The sequence below is a fragment of the Tenrec ecaudatus genome, chromosome 10 (assembly GCF_050624435.1).
Source record: "Tenrec ecaudatus isolate mTenEca1 chromosome 10, mTenEca1.hap1, whole genome shotgun sequence".
Taxonomy (NCBI): domain Eukaryota; kingdom Metazoa; phylum Chordata; class Mammalia; order Afrosoricida; family Tenrecidae; genus Tenrec; species Tenrec ecaudatus.
This window is the reverse complement of record NC_134539.1, coordinates 104,846,330-104,855,197: the sequence shown is the minus strand read 5'-3', so window position 1 is coordinate 104,855,197 and position 8,868 is coordinate 104,846,330.

The following is an 8,868-nucleotide window of genomic DNA, read 5'->3' as shown; positions in this document are numbered from 1 at the left end:
TAGGGTTAGGGTTAGGCTTAAGGTTAGGCCTAGGGTTATAGTTAGCCCTAGGCTTAAATTTAGGGTTAGGCCTAGTCTTAGGTTTAGGGTTAGGTCTAGGTTTAAGGTTAGAAGTGGTTTAGGGTTAGGGTTAGGATTAGTGTTACGGTTAGGTCCAGGTTTAGTGTTAGGCCTAGGTTTAGGGTTAGGGATAGGGTTAGACTTAGGGTTTGGCCTACAGGGTTGGGTTAGGTTTAGGGTTAGGGTTAGCGTTAGGATTAGGGTTAGGCCTAGGTTCAGCATTAGGTTTATGGTTAGTGCTAGGTTTAGGGTTAGATCTAGGGTTAGCGTTAGGATTAGGGTTTGGGATAGGGTTATGATTAGGCCTAGGGTTAGGGTTAGGTTTAGGTCTAGGGTTAGGTTTAGGGTAAGTGTTAGAGTCAAGGTCAGGGTTAGGGTTAGAGTTAGGTTTAGGCTTAGTTCTAGGCTTAGGTTTAGGATTAGGGTTAAGCCTAGGGTTAGAGTTAGGTTTAGGTTTAAGGTTACGCTTAGTATTAGGGTTAGCGTTAGGTTTCAGGATAGGGTTAGGTTTAGGGTTAGAATTTGGCCTAGGGTTAGGGTTAGCCTCAGGGTTAGGGTTAGGGTTAGAATTAGGGTTAGGTCTATGTTTAGGCCTAGGGTTAGGGTTAGGGTTAGAGCTAGGGTTAGGCCTTGGGTTAGGGTTAGGTTTAGGGGTAGCGTTAGGGTTAGAGTTATGCCTAGGGTTAGGCTGAGAATTAGCCCTAGGATTAGGGTTAATGTTTGGGTTAGGGTTAGAATTAGGGTTAGCGTTAGGCCTACCTAGGTTTCGGTTTAGGATTAGACCTAGGGTTACAGTTAGGTTTAGGACTAGGGTTAGGGCTAGGGTTAGTCCTGGGGTTAGGGTTCGTTCTAGACTTAGGGTTAGGGTTAGGCATAGTGTTAGGATTAGGTTTGGGGTTAAGGTTAAGTTTAGTTTTAGGGTTAGGATAAGTCCTATGGTTAGGATTAGATTTAGGGTTACAGTTAATATTAGGGTTAGGGTTAGGCCTATGTTTAGGGATAGGGTTAGCATTAGGGTTAGACTTAGGCTTCGGGTTCAGGTTACGGTAAGGTTTAGGGTTAGGGTTAGGGTTGGGGTTAGGCCTACGTTTAGGGTTAGGGTTAGGCCTAGCTTTAGGGTTAGGTTTATTCCTAGGGTTCGGTTTAGCTCTAGGGTTAGGGTTAGAGTTAGGGTTACCCTTAGGGTTAGACCTAGGGTTAGTGTTAGGTTTAGGGTTAGGCCTATGGTTAGGGTTACGATTAGGGTTAGGCTTACACCTAGTGTTAAGATTAACATTAGGGTTAGGCCTAGGGTTAGGGTTTGGTTTAGAGTTAGCGTTATGGTAAGTGTTAGGGTTACAGTAATGTCTAGGGTTAGGGTTAGGGTTAGATTTAGGGTTAGGTTTGTGTTTAGGCCTAGGTTTAGGGTTAGGGTTAGGTTTGTGTTTAGGCCCAGGTTTAGGGTTAGGGTTAGGTTTGGGGTTTGTGTTAGGTTTAAGGTTAGGCCTAGGGTTATGGTTAGGGTGAGGGTTAAGGCTAGGATAAGGCCTAGGGTGAGGTTTAGGTTTAGGCCTAGGGTTAGGGTTATACCTATGGTTAGGGTTAGGTTTAGGCATAGGCTTAGTGTTAGGTTTAGGCCATGGGTTAGGGTTAGGAATAGATTTCAGAATAAATTTAGGTTTATGGTTGGACCTAGGGTTAGGTTTAGGGTTAGGATTAAAATTGGTGTTAGGCATAGGGTTAGGTTTAGGGTTAGGTCTAAGGTAAGGGTTAGTGTTAGGATTATACCTAGTGTTAGGTTTAGGTTTTGGGTTAGGGTTAGAATTAGGGTTTCGAGTAGGGTTAGGTTTAGGTCTAGGTCTAGGTCTAGGTCTAGGTCTAGGGGTAGGGTTAGGGTTCGCCCCAACACTGTCCCTAATCCTAACCCTAACCCCTAACCTAACCCTAACCCTATCCCTAACCCTAAACCTAACCCTAGCCCTAACTAACCCAAACAGCAACTGCAACCTAAACCCCAACCCAACCCCAAAGCCAACCGCAACCCCATACCTAATGCCAACCCCCAAACCAACCCCAACACTAACCCTATCCCTAACCCTAACTCTAAACCCTAACCCTAATCCTAACTTAAACGCTAACCCTAACCCTAACCTCAATCCAACCTGAACCATAACCGCAATCCCAAATCCAAATACTAAACCCAATCCCAACCCAACCCCAGCCCCAGTCCCAGCCCAAACCCAAACCCCAACCCTAACCCTAAATCTAACCCTAACCCCTAACACTAACCCTAAGCCTAAGACTAAACCTAACCCTAAACCGAAACCTAAGCCTAACCCTAAACCTAACTCTAACCCTAACCCTAACCCTAATGCTAACCTTAACCCTAAGCCTAAGCCTAAGCCTAAGCCTAACCCTAAGCCTAAGCCTAACCCTCACCCTAACCCTAACCCTAAGTCTACCCCTAACCCTAACCCTAAGCCTAACCCTAGCCTAACTCTAACCCTAAGCCTAACCCTAAGCCTAAGCCTAACCCTAAGCCTAACCCCAAGCCTAACTCTAATCCTAAACCTAAGCCTAACCCTAACCCCAGCCCTAAGCCTAACTCTAAGCCTTACGCTAACCCTAACCCTAAACCTAACCCTAACCTTAAGCCTAACCCTAACCCTTAGCCCTAAGCCTAACTCCTAACCCTAACCTTATCCCTATTCCTAATCCCTAAACTGAAGGCTAAACCTAAACCCTAACCCTAACCCTAACACTAAACCCTAAACCCTACACTCTACACTCTACACCCTACACCCTAATCCCTAAACCCTCACCCTGACCCGCACCTGGACCCGGACCCGGACCCGGATCTGCACCCAGATCTGGACCCATACCCGGACCTGGACTCAAACCCGAAACCGAACCCTAAATGCTAACACTAAACCTTAAACCTAACCCTAACCCTAACCCGAACCCCTAACTCCTAACCCTAACCCTAACCCTAAGCCTCAGCCTCAGCCTAATCCTCAGCCTCAGCCTCAACATCAGCCTCAGACTCCTGAAATCGAATCCAAACCTGATCCTGACCCCGACCTGAAATTGAACCCTCATCCTTACCCTCACCCACACCCAAACCCTAACCCAAACCCGAACTCTAACCCGCACCCGAAAGCGAACCTGAACCTGAACTCGAACATTAACCCTAACCCTAACCCTAAGACTAACCCTAACCCAAACCTGAACTCTAACCCGCACCTGAAAGTGAACCCGAACCTGAACCCAAACCCTAACCTTAACCCCAACCCTAAGTGAAGCCTAACTCTAAGGTTAAGCCCAAACTTAACCTTAAGCCCTAACCCTAACTCTAACCTTTACTCTAACCCTAATCATAACCCTCACCCTAACCCTAAATCCTAAACCGTAACCTTAACCCTAGCCCTAGCCCTAGTCCTAAACCTTGTCCTATCCCTAACCCTTACCCATCCCCTAACACTAACCCTAACCCTAGCCCTAACATTAAGTCTAATTATACTGACCAACAAATTTCTGTTAGTCAACGAGTTGTGCAGCACAAGTACTTCCAAGAGTGACCGTTTCTCTTAGACTCAAGAACCTCTGAAAGATAGAGTGGAACTGAAAGTTTCAGGAGAAACAGGAATCTTCAGGGGGCAATATTGATCTGAGAGAAAAGAGACTGCCGGAGGCACTCTTGAACTGAGAACCAGCACGCTGCAGGAGCTGTGCTTCCTTCAGGTGCTAGACGTGCCAGGACTCAGGAACGCTGCCAAACTCACTGACGTTCACTTTTCTCCAGAATCCTTCAGCTCCCAAGATAAGCTTGATCTGTGACACCTGAAATCCCACGATAGAGCTTGAACCTGCGCGATTCACCGTTTTCCTTGGACTCATGATTCTCCAGAGGGTAAAGTGCAACCAAGAGAAATGAAACGGCTGGAAGCCCCACCCAGCAGAGGCTCGTTACCCTCCGAGAGGCAACTTTGTGGTGAAACACCTGAGCTTCCACGTCAAAAGTTTTCTAGAGAATAAGGATTCTTCACGGGGCAATGTTAATCTGAGAGAAATTAAACGACGGCTGTACGGTTGTACTGAGAAGCATACATGCCCATAAGTCAATGCAGTTGGGAAGCACAGGTACCTCCATGATTCACCGTTTTCCTCAGACCCAGGAAGCTCCAGGAGTTAAAGTTGAAGTGAGAGAAATGAAAGGGCTGGAGGCTCCACTGAATAGAGGCAGGCGAACCTTCAAGATCACAGAAGTGCCTCAGGTCAGCAGAGCTTCTGCTGCACGATGTTTCTCAGTTCAAGAGGGTCTCGAGCACTGTCTTTTCTGACACCCAGGAAACGGCAGGGTTCACGGTTTTCCATAGACCCACGAATCTCCATGGGACAATGCTGTTCAGAGAGAAAAGAAACTAACTGCTGGAGGTGCAGTTGTACTTGCGATAACCACATCCAGGAGTACATTAGCCCTTGTAGCTCAAGAACTTCAATTATTTTTCTCCACTAATGGAGACACAGGAATCAGTTCGATTCAATGATGTGCTGAGACCCTAACCCTAACCTTAACCATAATACTAACCATAACCCTAAACCGAAACGTAGCCCTAACCCGAAACCTCACCTGAAACCTAACACTGACCCTAACCCTAAATCCGAAGTCTAACACAATCCTAAACTTATGCCAAAATCTTATTCTAACCCTAAGTCTAACACAAACACTAACTCTAACCCTAATTTTAAGTCTAACCCTAACAGTCTAACACAAACCCTAACCCTAACTCTAACCATAACCCTAATATTTGCCAGTACAATAGCACCTCCTCCAGTTAATTTCTTTGCATCACTGCACAGTGGCAAGTGAACCTCAAAGAGGCTACGTTTCCTGGAAAAAAGCAGAAAACAAAACCGAATTTCCATGACAAAGAGTTTTCAGGACACTCAGGAATTTCATGGGGGCAGTAGTGCTTGGAGAGAAAAAAAAAACAACAACTGCTGGAGGCACCCTTGAGCTGAGAAATCTGCAGGATTCATGGTTTTTCCATAGATCCATGAATCTCAAAGACGCACTGTAATTCTGATGGAAAAGAAACTAACTGCAGGAGGCGCTGTTGTACTTGCAAACATCATCCTCAAGGAGCACATTAGCTCAGAAGCTCAAGAACTCCATTAATCTCCATTTTATGAAAACGCAGTGAACTCCCCTCCCACCCCCACCCCCCCGTGAAGTTCACTTTTATCTAGCAACATGACCCTCCAGAAGGCACAGTGGTTTTGTGACACATGAACCTTCATGAACCCATGGAGTTCGGAGACCCAGGAAGCTACAGGAGTCACTGTTTTATCTTAGAGCCGTGAATCTCCATGAGGCAATGTGTTTCCGAAAGAAGAGAAACTGCGCAAAGCCCTTGTAGCACAGTTTCCCTGAGACAGTTGATACTCCATGGGGCAATGTTGTTCTGAGACACCAGAATTTCCATGCAGCACAGGTCCTTAGACACGTGAAGCTACACGAGTCAATGTAGTTCTGAGACACACACACAATCCTTAGGATTATTGTTAGACTTAGCATTAGTGTTAGTGTCAAGTTTATGTCTAGGGTTAGGGTTAGGTTTAGGTTGTGTTAGACATAAAGTTCAGGTTATGGTTTAGGATTAGGGTTGGTGTTGGTGTTAAGTTTAGGGTTAGGGCTAGTGTTAGTGTTAGTGTTTCTGTTAAACTCAGGGTTAGGGTTAGGTTCTGGGTTAGGGTTAGGGTTGGTATTAGGTGTAGGCTTAGGGTTAGAGTGTGTGTTAAACTTAGGATGAGGCTGAGGGTTAGATTTAAGGTTGGTGCTAGACTTAGGTTTAAGTTTAGGGTTAGGAGTAGGGATTGTGCGAGTGTTAGGCTTAGGGTTAGTTTAGGGTTAGGGTATATGTTAGACTTAGGGTTAGGTTTGGCATTGGTTGGTGTTAGACTTAGGGTAAGGGTTAGGGTTATGGTTAGTGTTACGGTTGGTGTTAGATGTTGGGTTAGGATTAGGGCTTTTGTTAGACTTAGGGTTATGGTTATGTTTTGTGTGAGACAGGGTTAGGGTTAGGGTTGATATTAGACTTAGGGTTATGGTATAACAATACTGAAACTCTAAACCTACACCTAAAATGAACCTAACCAGCCCCTACGGGTCATAATGGGTCCTGTAGGCACAATTGGACAGCGATAATAAGTAAAGATTATATTAAAGTCATAGAGAGCATAAGAGATAAAAGAGATATTGAAATAATGGAGTCAGACACATATCTTGGTAGCATGCTCACCTCAGCCCCGCTTGGTGGGCCACGTGGAGAGAGAGGGAAGGGAAGGGGACCAAGGGGAAAGGGAACAGGGGAGGAGAGGGAACTGATGAGAGGTCAAGGGAAGAGTCAAGAGAGAGAGGGCCCCTCTATTGCTAAACCAGGCCTATATACCTTTGGGAGCATGCAAGCCCACTAATGACAGGTAAAGACATACGTCGCAGGAAGTGGTTGCACTATAGGTTATACAGCAATGAGATGGGGACAATCTAGGGGTTACAAGCAATAGGAAGAGGAGGGATTGGGGCTATCCATGTGATAAGTAGGGAGGAAACTAGATTCAGAATGGTGGCCTAACTTGATGTCACTGAGCTGATTTGATCTGTTCTCTGGATCTCCATAGGAACCATTATCAGTAGGGTATAAACCCCACCTACAGGAACCAAATCAATGACTTCAGGCCTGTCCATTGTCCTTAGCAGCAGGGAGCAGGGCCTAGTAGTCTGATGACTGTCTTCAGAGAGATGTCTGTAAGCATCTGACCTTGCCCCACAATCCCCCCTTTTGTTTTATATATAAAATTCAAAAGCCACATGGGTGACATGGTTATTTTCGATACATTAAAAGCTGTCAAGGCAAAACTTCATGATCTAATTAATACAGCCCAAAATTCAGGCTTATAGCCAACATTTTGAATCCAGGCATGGGGGATAAAGTCTCCCTATGTCCATCTGCTATTGAAGGAAGGTATGAAAGGGATTGGATGCCGCAGCGGGAAGAAATAGAGCCAAATGTCTGCTTCTATAGTTAAAGCTGCCGGCCACACAGCAACCAGCTATGTGCCTGTAAGAGACAACCTCAGATCAGCACCATATACGAGGGTAAAATGGGGAACAATATCATGAGAATGTGATTAGGACTTACCTACAACTCACAAGGGTGGAGGTCCCCCTCCACCACCAGAAACCTAGCCTTCCAGGCTCCTTTGTGAGAGAATGAAGGATTCGTCCTTAAACACGCTCTTCCCGTTCTCTGTTCCTCCCAGTGTTTGCTTTATGCACGAACTTCAAAAGTGACATAGAGGCCGTATGATTCGCCTTCATCCGCCTTAGCGTTCTATAGAAGCAACATGTGATAGCCAGGACAAAAGTTGTAACCCAGGCTATGAGAGATACTTTGAACCCAAGCTCGAGAATCCAATCCTTCCATGCCATCCGCCAACTGCTTAATCATATCAGAGCCAGGAGATGCCTCAAGCTCATCTTTGAATGTATAGAAAATATCCTTTTAGTTAAATCACATCTAATGAAATACTTCCCCTCAAACCTTTGTAAATGTTTCCTAATCCAATCCGAATCATGCAATGTCTTCTTATATGGGTAAGGGGTTATAAAAAATCAGTTACAATCCAATCACATTTGAACACTTGACAAGTCCAAAATCTTGATATTTCAGCAAAAGAACAGTCTGTAGTAATAGTCCAGTCACTATTGTGTAAAATGTTCAGTTGTGATAGAGTCCCAGAGTGTCCCTTAGACAGCGTCAGCAATGGAAGAAATATCTCAGCAGTCAGCAATTGCCATTCTCAGGAATCTGCAAGGTCTTCTTGACATTTTGTGTTAACTTCAGTAACAGGACAGGGGGTTCAGGTCACACATCAGCTTCCCTGCTTTCTTCTGGGCCTTGCATAACAAATCAATCCCTGCTTCTTCAATTTTTCCTAAAGTTTCATCACCTAACTCATACTTATTCACAGACACTTTAGCTTGCTTTTCTAGATTTGGATAGACACAAGACTTCTCACTGCCCTGATAATCCCCATTCTCTGCTTCTCACCTGATTTAAGTTTGCGTAGCTTAGATGCTTCTCACTACTTTACTGGTCTTGTTTCTTTGCTTTCTCTACCTTGGAAGCAAGGGAGCTTCCTGGAATTGCTTAATAGTCTCACTTTGGGTCTTGGAATCCGCTGCCTCTAGTACTTTATCACCTTTAAACCTTCGGAGGCTGCAGTCCCCTGAGGGCTTATAGGTTTTGGCCATGAGATTTCCTTTAGCATCAGAGGCCTTAGTCTAATTCCAACCAGAACCCTAACCCTAATCCTAAACTTAACTCTAATCGTAAGACCAACCCTAACCCTAACCCTAACCCTAAACTTAACTCTAATTGTAAGATCAACCCTAACCCTAACCCTAAACTTAACTCTAATCATAAGACCAACCCTAACACTGTCACTAGCGCCAAGCCTAACACCAACCCTAACGTGAACTTTAACCCTAAGTCTAACAAAACCCCTAAACCTACCAGTAACCCTACGTCAAACACCAAACTGAACCCATCCCTAACTTTAACCTTAGTCTAACACCAACCCAAATCCTAACCCCAACCCTAAGTCAAACATCCCCAACCCTAACTGAAACCTTAAGTCTATCACAAATTCTCACCCTAACCCTAAACCTAAATCTAACACCAGCCCTACCCTAAACCTTACCATAACCCTAAGTCTAACACAAACCCTAACCCTAAACTAACACTAAATCTAAGTATCACAAAA